The 5,000-nt window shown below is 37.8% G+C and overlaps 1 protein-coding gene across 1 annotated transcript in view; it reads left to right on the top strand.

Annotated features, from left to right (window-relative positions):
- Positions 1-5,000, top strand: part of LOC144956406 (uncharacterized) — a 103,798-nt gene that overhangs the window by 83,524 nt on the left and 15,274 nt on the right. The gene's annotated exons all lie outside the window — the stretch shown is intronic.

The following is a 5,000-nucleotide window of genomic DNA, read 5'->3' as shown; positions in this document are numbered from 1 at the left end:
ACGGGCGTCCGCCATTCTTCCGATAGTTTAGAGCCAGTGTTACAGTAGTAAGTTACCATGCGTCATTAGGACGCTACGATTGTTGAAGAGTATTGAATAGACAAAAACAGATTTGGGTTTCCCCTTTATCAACAAAACAGGATGAATGAAACACTACAGACGACTTCATCTTAACAACGCCACTACCACATCATCTCATTCGTCTGTTGTGTTTCATCAGAGAGATTGTATAGCTAACGCTTTAGCTTATAAACTCTCTGGTTTCATTCATCCTGTTTTGTTGATAATGGGGAAACCGGAAATGCCCATTTCATCTGTTTTTGTACATTGTTCATTTCTTCGAGCTTCGAGCTCGATTTACATCATAAAATCTATAGCAAGAAAATGATCCGAAAACCCTTGAATTTGAGACAATGTGGACTAAAGCAGAGGCACTCTGTGCGGCTATGTGGTCTAGTGGTATGACACTCGCTTTCGGATCGGAAGGTATTGGGTCCTTGGAGAAGGCTCTTTACTCACATTCTCTCACCGTACTCGGGTGTAAAATGAGTACCTGCTCGTTAACAGCGTTGTCTCTGTCCGAAAAATTGGTAATATCGCCTGACAGACTTCGTGTCTCATCCTACATGTTACGTGTTGCTGTTGTTCAGGGACCCTTTGTAAAGCGCTTTGAACACGTTTAGTGGATATTGCGCTATATAAAAGCTCAAGTTTATAATTCTGATTCATATGGTTAAATGTGTGCTGGTTTCCTTTTCCCATTTTTTTTTTTGCCAAACTAATAAATAAATCTAAATGAATACGCAAAACGATTTATATCCGTTTAAACTCCTTTCTTTTTGTTCCGAGTTATTTTTTAAAATATAGTTTACAATGCTTGAGATCGGCCCAGTTTATTAAATGCTAACGATGTCGATTACAATATTCAAAGTATTTTGTTTTCTCAGACACGGACAACAAGAAAAGATTGATAACTGAGACAACGATCAAAAGTGTGGTAAAATCAATGGGGTTATTTCCCTTGGACATTGATCTTCAGATTATTGCGTGTGGAACCATTTCATGCATCGTGCAGAAAATAGGTGAGAGACGGAGATGGAGAGAGAGAGAGAGAGAGAGAGAGAGAGAGAGAGAGAGAGAGAGAGAGAGAGAAAGAGAGAGAGATTTTCCCCTCTCCTTTTTCTTTTTACTTTGTTTTTTTTTTTTTGTGTGTGTGTTTTTTTGTTTTTTTTTTTTTTTTTTGTTTTGTTTTTTTGCCTGTTTATTTACAGGGGCATCGCTGCAATCGCAACTTAAATCGGAGTCGGTAAAAAGAGTTAATGTATGAAAAAAAATCGGTAAAGTGGGAAAGGAAATCAATTGGCTCGAATGAGAACCGGATTCGAGGCGGTGTTTGAATCAATGACGCTCACCTTACGGCTCTGCACTGTTACCAAGACTATTCATTCCCTCCCTTTGATGAAACGTCTGTCAAGGTTTATGGGAGCAAATTATGATTTAATAATATTAAGCATAAATGCTGGCCAACTGACTTCGTGGCGGTTGTGCGTGTTGAACCCGTGACTCTAGTAGTCGGGGAGAGAGGGCTCTAATAATGACTAGGGTTAGAGACGATCTTTTTTTGGGTACGGAAGAGTCACGCTCTCCCCTGCCAGGCGGAGTTGTCGTACCAATAAGGTCGCGGGTTCGAACCCCCATCGCCGCCGAGAAATTTTTATTCTCTATTGTCTTCTGGCACTTTCCTACTCATTTCATCTCTTGTTGTTATGATTTAATGGTCATGTCATAGCCCCCGTGTACTCCCAAACAGAAGAGAACCGACCAAAAGTCGGCAGTCTTTCAAAAAAAAAAGATAAGATAGAACACCATCATTGTCCTTGTGTGAGTTGCTGGAATGTGGTTTCTATTTGTGTTCTTTAATCAACATTGAAAACAAATAATATTGTTCGAACCATCTATTTGATTTCCTTGTTCACGTTTTATTATAATATGCGCTTCTATCCTTTGTATTCTCTATTGCCCAGTGTCATCACTGTTTTGACATAGAAGGACCTGTGGTGTTCATGGTGTACTGTACCCATCATTGATGGCATTACAAAATGTTCTATGAACATGGATAATGTTAGAAGCTTTTTACTTACTTATCCGAGCCAGCGACCACCTGAACTATAGCCCTTCAGTCTTGTGCCATGACGTAGAAGTTAAAACGTACTTTTTAGTGTTCCAGGTGACTATACAGTGTGTTACTGATGCTTGGATTTGGTGGGAGGAATGTGCATCTCAGGTTTAGAAGCTATTTAAATGAAATAAGATTAAAGCCCATGCTTCATTGTTTGTCTATTGTTAACCCTGCCACCATTATGGAATTAAATTTTCATTTCATCGTTTGCCTACATTATAAAACTCTTGTCACTTCATGTAGGATTTCATAGTGAACAGGGAGGCATTTACTGTGTCTTCTATTCCCCTATCTGTTTTCCAACTTACTTCCTGTCTTTGTCTTGGAAGAGATTACTTGGTTTTGTCCTGGTCCTGGCTGAGAGAGAAACAGTCAAATGTATAGTTAGAGTTTTGGGAGATGATACTTTTTCCCTTATAAATCTCTGTTATGCACTGTATTATGCTTTGTTTACATGTTATATATGATTTATTGTAAACATTTGAGTGTGTTCCTCTTAGTAAGGATATCTGCTTAACGTCAGGATAAGACATTTAGGTGATATTAAACTAAGTATTTTGATAGTGTGCTCTTGGAATCTACATCTGTTTCCTATTTGAAAAAATTCCCCTTTGTCTTACCTTTTCTTGGGTGCTTTATTTGTAATTCTGGAACTTTTTACTATCCCATATTCTTCCTTTTTACTGGCGCTGATATGACCTAAATGCGTTGCAAGCGCCGTAAAACCCTTAAAAACAACCCCAAAAAAACCCCAACCTCCGTTATAAAAGTCTTGTTACTTTATGTATGATTTGTTGGTACAAACAAAACTATAATTGGAATCTTGTATATTTCTTTTCAATCTTTAAAGCCATTTTGAAGCACGAGCTGATCGGCCACGGAGGCATCGCTTTACTCAAGAAGGCTGTCATCAACCATCGGAAGGAAAGTAGACTGGCTGTGATGTCTCTGATTACACTGGACCACGTCCTACCTATAGGTACCAAATTACACTATGTATTTAGTGCGGAAATGTCCCGTCCTACATGTTAAATGTTGCTGTTGACCAGGACCCCTTGAAAAGCGCTTTGGGCACATTTAGTGGATATTGCGCTATTAAAGCTCTATTCTATCTTTATTTTTTAGTACTTGTTAAATATATATATTTCTGGTTTCTTTTGGAGTTGAGTGTGGCTATGTGGTCTGGTGGTATGACACTCGCTTTCGGATCGGAAGGTCCCGGTTCGAGCCTCGCTCGGCGCATAGTTGAGTCCTTGGAAAAGACTCTTTACTCACATTCTCTCACCGTACTCAGGTGTAAAATGAGTACCTTTCCGTTAACAGCGTTGTCTTGGTCCGAAAAATTGTAATATCGCCTAACAGGCGTCACGTCTCGTCCTACATGGTAAATCTTGCTGTTGACCAGGGACCCCTTGTAAAGCGCATTGAGCACGTTAAGTGGATATTGCGCTATATAAATGCTCAATTTAAAACGACAAAATATACATTTTTTATTCAGGTTTATTTTGTACATCACAAAATTTGAAGAATGATCTTTGTTTAATTAATAAGAACATAAAGTTGTTCTGTAGAGAGATTGAGTTTTTTTTTTAAATCAAATTTTCTGCTGGGTAAGCCTGCCATTTTTGGGAAAATACTGAAACTGGTCGGAAAGGAGAGAGTTAAACAATGATATTTTTGTATATTCTTTTTCATCCAGATTACACCACATATCCAACGGAATGTCGAATGACCTTTGACATCATCTTACATTGTATGAAAAACTTTCCCGAAAACAAGGAGGTCCAATTAATGGGTGTCGGGCACTCAGCAAATGTCATATACACGGTATGTCGGTTTTGTGAGTATTAAAATTAAGATATGAAGTCGTTTATCAACATTTTAGATGAACGTTTAGTTTGTGAACATTTTTTGTGAGAGTTATGCCCCAAATAAATCTCTAAGAATAGGGTTCAACAGTCGTGACGTCACTTCCCTTGTAATGACGTATTAACTTAGTAACTGGTTCTAAACTATGGGAACAATGTCGGACGCCCTTATGAAATACTTATCCGACGAGCATAAAATTGTATCCAGAGGAGAACAACATTATAAATCTGATTATGTTTTGACTTTTATACAATCTGATTACATGGCATGCGAAAAAGTTCTAGCCAGCATGAAAAATATAAAGTACCGATTTTATTTGTTAGAAACCAAATGCTGGTTTCTGGGCGGACATGACATCAGACTATTAGGTATAACCAGCACAGTTCACAGACCTGTTAATTTAAACATAACAAGCTCCAATTAAAGGTTTTGTTCTTGTTACTTGTAAATTTTCAAACATTTGGGACTCTGGGGTTTTATTGAACCATACCTTTATATGATATGAATACTAGTTTTCCAAAACTTGTTATCTTTCCACTTTTTGAGATTTTTCTCTCCATGAGCTAAATTGAAACCAAAACCTAAGCATAAAAAGCACAAGAATTTCCTTAGATTTGTATGAATTTGAGTTTAAATATGTGACCCCCGTCTCAAAGCGGTATTATGTCGGGATACTCTCGGTTAGGGAAATTGAATTCATTTCCACAAATTACCAAACTTGGGTTTAGTTTCTCTACGTCATGCTGGAGTATAAATACTATGTCTTGCTTTACAAAAACTTCTAAGGTCCAATTTCTCATCATTCTATTTCTAAATTCACTTTCTGGGGTCTGAATCTTCCCGACATAATACCGTTTTGAAGACGGAGGTCACATATGATAGAATCATAGATTGGGTGATAAATTTTAGGGGAAATAATCCTTATCCCTCTTAAAGGGGAAAATGGATGGGG

Source organism: Berghia stephanieae, chromosome 11 (assembly GCF_034508935.2).
Source record: "Berghia stephanieae isolate SIO BIC M18660-M18661 chromosome 11, UCSD_Bste_1.3, whole genome shotgun sequence".
In the NCBI taxonomy this organism is placed as follows: Eukaryota; Metazoa; Mollusca; class Gastropoda; order Nudibranchia; family Aeolidiidae; genus Berghia; species Berghia stephanieae.
The sequence above is the reverse complement of the archived record's forward strand: the minus strand, read 5'-3'. Positions and strand labels throughout refer to the sequence as shown.